Source organism: Pelophylax lessonae, assembly GCF_965119305.1.
Source record: "Pelophylax lessonae genome assembly, chromosome: 13".
Classification (NCBI taxonomy): domain Eukaryota; kingdom Metazoa; phylum Chordata; class Amphibia; order Anura; family Ranidae; genus Pelophylax; species Pelophylax lessonae.
In genome coordinates this window covers 193742448-193753170 of record NC_138780.1, presented here as the reverse complement: position 1 = coordinate 193753170, position 10723 = coordinate 193742448, and the positions used below count along the sequence as shown (strand labels likewise).

General features: G+C 49.3%; 1 protein-coding gene across 1 annotated transcript in view; it reads right to left on the bottom strand.

Moving 5' to 3' along the window:
* Positions 1-10723, bottom strand: part of GOLGA5 (golgin A5) — a 59748-nt gene that overhangs the window by 14689 nt on the left and 34336 nt on the right. The gene's annotated exons all lie outside the window — the stretch shown is intronic.

Sequence of the window (10723 nt, the reverse complement as noted above, 5' to 3'; positions counted from 1 at the left end):
CTGTGAATGGAGGAGCCATAAAAGGAAGCAGAGGGTTTGCTCTGTACTGCAGCCGCATGCTTCCCGGGCTCAGACAGACAGACAGACACAGTGTCTACAAGCAAATCCCTGCAAGTGCCCTTATTGCTATAACTGTATACTGTGTGTAAGTATATATATATATATATATATATATATATATATATATATATATATATATATATCAGGTTCAGCTGCTATGTTGTATGTTGCATTTTAAATTCCTGTTTGCAGGATTTTAAGTTTCATATTTTTTACATGTTTACTGTTTGATATGTTCAAGCAATAAAAACTTTGTTTTTTTTTTTTCTTGTGGCTACATTTTATTATTTTTAATTTTGAGTTTGATTACATATATTTTAGATTTTGAATGCACAATTGTTATAACAAAACAATAGTTCCGGATCGGTATCGGCAGATACACAAAGCCAGGCATCGGTATCGGGACTAAAAAAACGGAATTTTTGTAAAATCTTACCTGTAAAATTCCTTTCTCTGAGTCCTCCGACAGTCGCCGCCTCTTCATATTCGTCACATATGGGGTATTAGACTTTGCTCCGAAGGAGTAGCTAGGCAACAGAATATGTTAACAATAAAGCTTTAACATATCCCACCCTCAAGGGGTGGTCCCCTCAGTCAATACCCTCCTACTTCCTGCAACCATATCTCAGTTTTAGTGGAATAGCAGTAGAGTATACAATCAAACCCCAAAAGAGGGGCGGGGGCGGCGACTGTCGGAGGACTCAGAGAAAGGAATTTTACAGGTAAGATTTTACAAAAATTCCGTTTTCTCTTACGTCCTCCGACAGTCGCCGCCTCTTCATATTCGTCACATATGGGGACATCCCAAAGCAGTGCAAACATGAGGGGTGGGAAACGCATCCGCGCCGAAAGGCAACGCAGTCTCCGCATCAAAGAAGGAACCTTACCAAAGGAAGGAAACCAGCTGGGCAACAGCAAAAAACAAGTGCTCAACAGGAGCAACAACCCAGGAAAAGACAAAAAACCAGGGGATACAAAACTTATCCCAACAGCCAGGAGTCCCCAACAAGGGACCCTAGGGAACAGCCGCACTAAGATCCTTGCGGCCAAAGGAAGCATCCGCCGATGCCTGAACATCTACTTTGTAGAATTTTGTGAAAGTGTGCACGGTCGACCAAGTCGCCGCCTTACACACCTGGGCTACAGAAGCCCCATGACGACAGACCCAAGACGTACTCAGAGATCTAGTAGAGTGCGCCTTCACAGGCACAGGGGGAACCTTCCCCTGCAAAGCATAGGCCTGTTCAATGGTCTGCCTGATCCATTTGGCGATGGTAGAGGCCGAAGCCGCCATGCCCTTCCGAGGACCCTCTGGAAGAACAAACAAGGAGTCCGTCTTTCGAAAAGACTCAGCCGATTTAAGGTAAACCCTTATCGCCCGAACAACATCCAGAGAGTGCAATCTCACCTCCTTTGGATGTTTAGGCTTCGTGCACAACGAAGGCAAGACAATATCCTCATTAAGATGGAAGTCCGAAACTCGTTTCGGAAGAAAAGAAGGATTAGGTCGCAAGACCACCTTATCCAAATGAATAACCAGGTACGGAGACTTGCAGGACAAAGCCGCCAGCTCCGACACTCTGCGAGCCGAAGTGATCGCCACCAAAAAGGCGACCTTTTTGGACAACATAGACAACGAGACCTCCCTGATCTGTTCAAAAGGAGCACGTTGTAACACAGATAGAACGAGATTCAAGTCCCAAGGGGGCAGAGGATCCCGCCTCGGGGGAACCAGATGCCGCACACCCCGAACAAAGGTGCCAACCAATGGGTTGGAAGCCACGGGACGTTGAAACAGAACGGCCAGAGCAGACACCTGACCCTTTATTGTAGCCAGCGCCAAACGCTGATCAACACCCGTTTGAAGGAAAGACAGCACACGGGACACCGAGTACGTGCGGGGTGAAAACCCCCTGGACTCACACCAGGCAAAATAGGCCTTCCAAGTACAGTAATAAACCTTCCCCGAGGAAGACTTCCTCGTGTTGATTAAAGTATGAACGACCTCCGGAGAGAGACCCCTCTCCTTCAGGACCTCGGTCTCAACAGCCAGGCCGTCAAAGCCAGCGACTGTAAAGCAGGATGGTATATCGGTCCTTGAGACAGTAGATCGTCTCGAAGAGGCAGACGCCACGGGGCGTCGACCGCCAGATTCACGAGGTCTGCGTACCAGGACCGGCGAGGCCAGTCCGGTGCCACAAGAATCACCGTGTTGCGTTCCGAGTGTAACCTGCGAAGGAACCTGGACAGCAACTGAATCGGTGGAAACGCGTACATCAGCCTGTACTGATGCCACGGGGCCACTAACGCGTCCGACGCGTCTGCCCGAGGGTCGCGCGTCCTTGCCACGAACCTCTTCACCTTGTTGTTGAGGCGAGACGCGAACAGGTCCACATCTGGAAGACCCCACTTCGCGCACAACGTCTGGAAGACAGCCGGATGGAGAGACCATTCCCCCTGATCCAGGGTCTGGCGATTCAGATAGTCCGCCTGCCAGTTCTCCACTCCCGGAATGTGAACCGCCGTTATCGCCGGGACATGAGTCTCGGCCCAAGACAGAATGTCGGCCACTTCTCGAGCCGCTCGGGCACTCCTGGTGCCCCCTTGGTGGTTGATGTAGGCCACCGCCGTGGCATTGTCCGTCTGCACCCGAACCGGGCAACCCTGCAGCCGGTCCGTCCAGCGATGAAGACAGAGACTTATCGCACGCAATTCCAGAATGTTGATCGGAAGGGAAGACTCCCCCTCCGACCAAGTCCCCTGAGCGGACAGAACGCCCAGAACTCCACCCCAGCCCGACAGGCTGGCATCCGTGGTGATTACCGTCCACGAGATCGGACGAAACGACTTGCCCCCGGACACCAACGGGGACTGGAGCCACCACAGAAGGTTTTCCCTGGTGCGAAGACTCAACGAGATTTGAAGATCCAGAGATTGAGGTCGCCCGTCCCACCTGGACAGGATCTCCGCTTGGAGACCCCGCGTGTGAAACTGTGCGAAAGGAATCGCCTCGAAGGCCGAGACCATCAATCCCAGACATCTCATACACGTCCGCAGAGACGAGTTCGGAACGTCCCTGAGGGACCTGACTTCCTCCCGGAGAGTCCTGAGTTTGTCTTCCGGCAGGAAGACCTTCGCCTGCACCGAGTCCAGTATCATTCCCAGATAGGGGAGACGAACCGACGGACTCAGTGTCGACTTTGGAAAATTTATCGTCCAACCAAACTCCTGCAGAGTTTGCATCGTGACAGACAGGTCCTCCTCCAGACCCTGGCTGGTCGCAGACCGAACCAGAATGTCGTCCAGATACCCCAGGACAGAAACGCCCTGGGCCCTCAATAATGCCAGAACCGGTGCAAGCACCTTGGTGAAGACCCGCGGAGCCGAGGCGAGACCAAAGGGCAACGCCACGAACTGGTAGTGATCCTCCGCAATGGCAAATCGAAGGTACCTCTGATGACCCTCGAATATGGGGATGTGAAGGTACGCATCCTTCAAATCGATGGAGGCCATGAATTCCCCCGGAACCAGGGCAGCCACCACCGACCGCAGGGATTCCATGCGGAACTTGCGAACCCGCACAGAGCGGTTCAGAGCCTTCAAGTCCAGAATCGGACGAACCTTGCCCTCCTTTCTGGGCACGGTGAACAGATTGGAATAAAACCCCCGAAACCTGTCCCGATGAGGCACCGGAACCACCACTCCCTGAGCCCTCAGGTCCAGCACCGCCAGGTGCAGGTCCCGCAAGCGCTCTGGAGACAGTTGAAGATTTGAGGGAAAAAATCTGCTCTCCGGCCGAGAGAGAAACTCGATCTTGTAACCAGATCGAACGATTTCCAGAACCCATCTGTCCCGCACACGGGCCAACCAGGGCTGAAGAAAACCGAGCAAGCGTCCCCCCACCCCAAAACTGGGTGAGGGCGCCCCTTCAGGCCGAACTGTTATGGGCTGCAGGTCCGGATTGGCCGGACTTCTGTTTACCAGACCAGGGCTTCTTCTGAGAGCCTTGACCTTTGAACGGTTTGCCCTTGTAGTGCGGCCGAAAGGCACGAAAGGACCCCTGAGGGGGCCGAAAATTAGCATGCTTCTTCCCAGAAGCCCCCTTAGCCTTGGGGAAATGGGGCAAGAGAGTGCTCTTACCCCCGGTGATCCCCTTAATCAACACATCCAGGGACTCCCCAAAAAGGCGAGACCCATCATAAGGCAGATTGGCTAAGGTCTTACGTGAAGATTGGTCCACCGACCAACATTTTAACCAAACCAGGCGGCGAGACAACACCGCCACGCTGTGCACACGTGCAGCCAACGGAATCAGGTCCAGGTCCGCATCACACAGATACATGACACCCTGGTGGATCTGATCCACCATATCCAGGGTCGCCGGCGAGGCCGAGTCGGCCACTAGGACGCGCCTAAGCATCTGCGTCCAACTTGCGATCGCCTGGGCCGCCATGAGAGAAGCAAACAGAGCCTTAAGCATAGAACCCGTAACAGAATAAGTATGACGGGCAAGAGACTCCAGTCTCCTATCCGTGGCATCACGGAAAACAGGGGAACCCTCTGCAGGAATCGCAGTGGCTTTGTTCAAAACCGCAATTGCATGATCCACTGGTGGAGGCACACACCACCTTTCATCAGTGGCAGGCGAAAAAGGATAACGCAGCTTGAATTTACTTGGTACCGCAAAAGGTTTGCGCAGATCGCGCCATTGATCCTTAACAGCGCGCTGAAAATCAGCATTGCAGGGAAAAACCTGCGGCGTCCTGCGTTTCCTCTGCGTCCCATAAGCCGCCAAGGCAGCGGGGGGACACACTTCGTCCTGCAAACGCAGCGTTTGCTTAATGGAAGCAATCAACTCATCCATGATTGCAAGCTCTTCAGGCGAGCCAGGGGGAGAATTATCAACCCCCTCAACTTCAGCCTCTACCTCAGACCCCACTAGATCAAGAGAGGAGCGGGACCCCGATAAGGAGGCCCCTGCCAGAACAGCCCCATCACCTTCACCCTCAGAATCAGAGGAAAGAGCAACTCTGGGCCTTTTAGTAGATTGAGCAGCCACCAGCATTTGCACCTGAGCAGCAAGGCCAGCCACAATAGTGGCTAAATCCCCCCCCTGGGGGGGGAAACAGCGGTCCCCTGGCTTTCCACCAATACTGTAGGAAATTTGCCCTCCTGAGAATCCATTGCCCCTGTAATGCCAGACAACCAAGGGTTAACTGCCCCTTTTAAGCAAGCGCGGCAAGCGCAGCCCACCGCACCACACTCAAGCACAATGAGACCCCCACAGGGAATATGCAAACTGAACACAGGCAATGGATAGCAAGAACAGAAGGATAAAACCTGAGGAGACCCTCGCCGCTGCTGCTGCCTCGATCGGTGTTCCTGGAAAGAGGAAGTGATGCTGCCAGGGCGCTCTATGTAAGCCTATGGAGGCTACAAGAAAATGGCCGCCATGCATGTAAACCATGCGGCCGGAGCGGGTGTAGGCAAAATGGTGTCGTTTGGCGCCGAAACCGCCGCTCCACAGTGCATTAAAACACACATTACATTCCAATATCAGAATACATGTCAGATCGCCGCAGCGATCGCTGTATATGCCCAAACATGCCAAAAAAACATGCCCCACAGCACACAGCTTCTCACACTGACCAGTCTGACACACACAGTGTCATACAGCTCCCCCCCCCCCTTGCAGCCCACAGCATGCAGCCGAGAGATAGGGAGACAAGCAGTGTGAATAGAGGCAGGTTACACAGTCCCAGACTGACACCCCCCCAGACAGACAGGTCCCCACATAAATACACTTACCTCACATGGCGTGGGGGACCCGCACAGGCGAACAAGCCGCTGCACATGAGGCAGGGAGAGTCGCAATTCAAGACGCACAAAATGGGGGTTAAGAAACCGCACAGCGTCCAGTGAGGTAGCCACCTCACCAATCATCCCTGCACAGAACAGGGATGGGTCGTTCACCATGCCAGGAGCGTTACCTGGCTGAACGCTCGATGGCAGACTGGGAAGCCACTGACCCACGACCTGCGACCAGGGGGATCAGCCCGAGACCCAGTCCGCATGATCCTCTTCGTCCGAAGAACTAACTAACGCTGACAAAATAACAGCTAAATAAAGGTAGAGAGAAAAACTCAAACAAAATATTAAAAAGAAGAAAGAGTCTGGGACAGAAAGTCCCAGCACAGAAAAAGCCAGCCACTCCTGACAAGCTAGACATTAAAACTGAGATATGGTTGCAGGAAGTAGGAGGGTATTGACTGAGGGGACCACCCCTTGAGGGTGGGATATGTTAAAGCTTTATTGTTAACATATTCTGTTGCCTAGCTACTCCTTCGGAGCAAAGTCTAATACCCCATATGTGACGAATATGAAGAGGCGGCGACTGTCGGCGGACGTAAGAGAAAGTTGGATCGCTGCCATCAGGGGGGTACAGCCCATACACATGTAGGGGACCCAGGCGTCCCGAGGGGCCCCAAACACGGTAGGGTTGCCACCTGTCCTTGCAATACCATTCAATTGCAAGCTCCGCCATTCTCCGCAGACTGGCACTATGTGGGGGTTCCTGCCCCTCACTAGCCCTCACAAACAGCTGTAGGCCCAACCCTCCCCTGTTCTCCAGCTGTTCACTCCTGGACAGGAGGAGCGGCATTTACTAGAACCGTTCACCTTTATGTTCCTGGGATTGAGGAGATGGGACTGGAGGAGGAGGACATGGGATGCAGGAGGACATGGGACTGGAGGAGGAGGACATGGGATGCAGGAGGACATGGGACTGGAGGAGGAGGACATGGGATGCAGGAGGACATGGGACTGGAGGAGGAGGACATGGGATGCAGGAGGACATGGGACTGGAGGAGGAGGATGCCCCTGGGGAATGTTGGTGGTCAGGCCCGGGGGGGCCCAGGCCTAAAACTGTGTAAGGGGCCTCAAAATTTCTGATGGCTGCCCTGGCTGCACCCCTATTAGCCACCATGCCCCCCTGCCCAGCTCTGCAGTGTTGATTGCATAGAGTACAGCAACCTGTACACTCTAACAGGTAAGTATCCATGCCTCCCGGCCCGCCCTGACTGTTCAGAACATGGCAGGCGGGGAGTGGTTAGGTATGTCAGTCATCCCTATAGCTGCACCTATAGCATTAGGGCTCGCCCAGGTTCTGGAGGGAGTGAAGGAGCTCCTGGGATATGCGAAATTGGTGAGTAAAATTTTGAGTCTCTTCTCCCATTTCATGAAGCTTGTATATAAGAGGGGAACCTAAAGGTCTTTTAACTGCAATTAAAACACATGGAAAAAAGGTATTTAGAGGAATTTTGATATATTAAGTATCGAATATATATATATATATATATCAGGTTCAGCTGCTATGTTGTATGTTGCATTTTAAATTCCTGTTTGCAGGATTTTAAGTTTCATATTTTTTACATGTTTACTGTTTGATATGTTCAAGCAATAAAAACTTTGTTTTTTTTTTTTCTTGTGGCTACATTTTATTATTTTTAATTTTGAGTTTGATTACATATATTTTAGATTTTGAATGCACAATTGTTATAACAAAGAATAGAACAAAAAAATAGAGTTCTCAGCAATTTGTCGATAAAAAAAAAAAAAAAAAAAAGTTTTACGCTCGTTTAGCCATTTGCCTCCCAAGCCAAATTCTGACACTTCTCTCCTACATGTAAAAATTATCATTTTTTTTTTTTTTGCTAGAAAATTACTCAGGACCTCACAAACATTAAATATATATATTTTACCAGAGAATAAAATGGCGGTTGTTGCAACTTTTTATGTTCATAGTTAGTGAGGTTGAAAAAAAAAAAAAGACATCAGTCCATCCAATTTCAACCTATGATGTGTGTGTGTGTTTGCTGTTAACCGTACATTGTATACCCCTGTATGTTGTGGTCTTTAAGGTGCCCATTTAACAGTTTTTTGAAACTATCGATGCTCCCTGCTGATACGACTGCTTGCGGAAGAGAATTCCACATCCTTACCGCTCTTACAGTGAAGAACCCCTTACGCACTTTAAGGTTAAACCGTCTTTCCTCTAGTTTTAGTGAGTGGCCATGTGTCTTATTGTATTCCCTTTCTCTGAATAGTTTGTTCCTTATGCTAGGGTCGCCAGTACAGTATTTGTACATTGATATCATATCCCCCCTCAATCGTCTCTTCTCCAGAGAGAATAAGTTCAGTGCTTGTAGTCTTTCCTCATAGCTGATGTCCTCCATTCCCCTAATTATTTTTGTTGCCCTTGTCTGGACTCTCTCCAGTTCCAGCACATCCTTCCTGAGGACCGGTGCCCAGAACTGGACAGAATACTCCAGATGTGGCCGGACCAGAGTCTTGTAGAGTGGGAGAATAATCTCTTTATTTCTGGAGTGAATCCCCTTTTTTATACATCCCAGTATTCTGTTGGCTTTGCTTGCAGCGGCTTGGCATTGCATGCCACTGCCAAGCCTGTTGTCCACCAGTACCCCCAGGTCCTTTTCCATCTTAGACTCCCCCAGAGGTTCCCCCCCTAGTGAGTAGCTTGCTTTCATGTTTCTGACGCAAGCTACTACTACGGTGCATTACTTTACATTTCTCAACATTAAACCTCATCTGCCATGTAGTTGCCCACCCCATTATTTTGTTCACCCGCTTGTAAGGTTTCCACATCCTGCATAGAAGATATTGGCATGCTTAGTTTAGTATCATCCGCAAATACCGAGATTGTACTAGATATCCCCTCCTCTAGATCATTTATGAATAAATTAAACAGGATTGGTCCCAGGACAGAACCCTGGGGGACCCCACTTTCCACACCCGCCCAATCCGAGTACTCCCCATTTATCACCACCCTCTGGACTCTCCCCTGGAGCCAGTTCTCTATCCAGGTACTCACCCTATGGTCCATACCTACCTTCCTTAGTTTGTACAGTAAGCGTTTGTGGGGAACGGTGTCAAAGGCCTTTGCAAAGTCCAGGTACACCACATCCACAGGCTTACCTTTATCTAGGTGGCAACTCACTTCATCATAGAAGGTTAATAGATTGGTTTGGCAAGAACGATTTTCATGAATCCATGCTGATTACTACTAATAATACCATTTTCATTACTAAAGTCTTGTATGTGGTCCCTTAACATCCCCTCCAAAATCTTGCAGACTACAGATGTTAGGCTGACCGACCTATAGTTACCCGGGATATATCTCGGCCCTTTTTTAAATATTGGTACCACGTTGGCTTTTTTCCAATCAGCTGGCACCATACCCGTCTGTAAACTATTCTTAAAGATCAAGAATAATGGTCTGGCAATCACCTGACTGAGCTCTCTAAGAACCCTCGGGTGCAAGCCATCCGGTCCCGGTGATTTATTTATGTTAAATTTCTCAAGTTTAGTTTGAAGTCTATCTTCTGTTAGCCATGGGGGTATTGCACGGTGTTTGCGCAGCAATTTTTTAAATGCAATTTTTTGGGGGGAAAAATAAAACGTAATTAATCTTTTTCAATTTTGTTTCATGAATTACAAAAAAGCAAAACACTGAAGTTAACCCGATTTTTTGGTATACAGGCGTTCCCTGGGTTACAAATAAAATAGGGTCTGTAGGTTTGTTCGTAAGTCGAATTTGTTTGTTAAGTCAGAACAGGTAAATTCTTTAAGTGTAGCCCCAGCCAAAAGACTATTTTTTAGATAGCATAGGGAAGAGTTAAACACCCCTGTATGATTTGTTTTGCTGTCTCTACCTATGTTTAGAAGATTTCACCTCACTTTCTGTCCCTATGACAATTGGATTTTGAAATTTTTGGGTTGTCATGAAAACGAGGATTAGTGATAAAGCTTCAGTGGAGACACCTTTTTCCTATGAGAACTCTTACAGGAGTGAATTTCCCTTCCTAGGGGGAGATTTCTCCTCACTTCCTGTTGTAAGTAGGAGTCGTTTGTAAGTCGGATGTTTGTAACATGGGGACAGCCTGTACTGTAAAAGATAATGTTATGTCAAGTAAATTGATACCTAACATGTCACGCTTTAAAATTGCTCACACTCGTGGAATGATGCCAAACTTTGGTACTTAAAAATCTCCATAGGTGACTCTTTAACATTTTTTTACAGGTTACCAGTTTAGAGTTACAGAGGAGAGCTAGCACTAGAAATAATGCTCCCATTTGTTCGCCCATCTGATTTGGTATCGCCCAACGTTTGCGGCGATACATCACATGTGTGGTTTGAATGTCGTTTACACATGCAGGCGCAACCTACGTGTGCGCACGCTTCTGTGTGCCGGGACGGGGGCACTTTACTTTTTTTTAGGGTTTATTTTTATTTATTTTTACACTTTACTTCAAATCTTTTACTTCTTGATCAGGAATAGGGCATGACAGGTCCACTCTAGGGATCGACCAATTACCAAAGCCGATATGCACTTTCCCCGATATTTCGGAATCGGTCCCAGAGGTTACCGATATTTCGGGAAAGTGATTGTACTGGAGTGATGCCTGCAGCTAGAGGCATCACCCCGGTACCAGCGTCCATAACTGACAGTCGGCTGTCTTGTAATGACTTACAATGCGGCTAAGAAGCCGCTCGGCTGTCATTACAAGGAGTGGGAGGGGACGTCCCCCCCCCCTCCCGCAGCACGCCCAGGTCTTCCGTCCCATCCGCATTCGGCTCTGATCG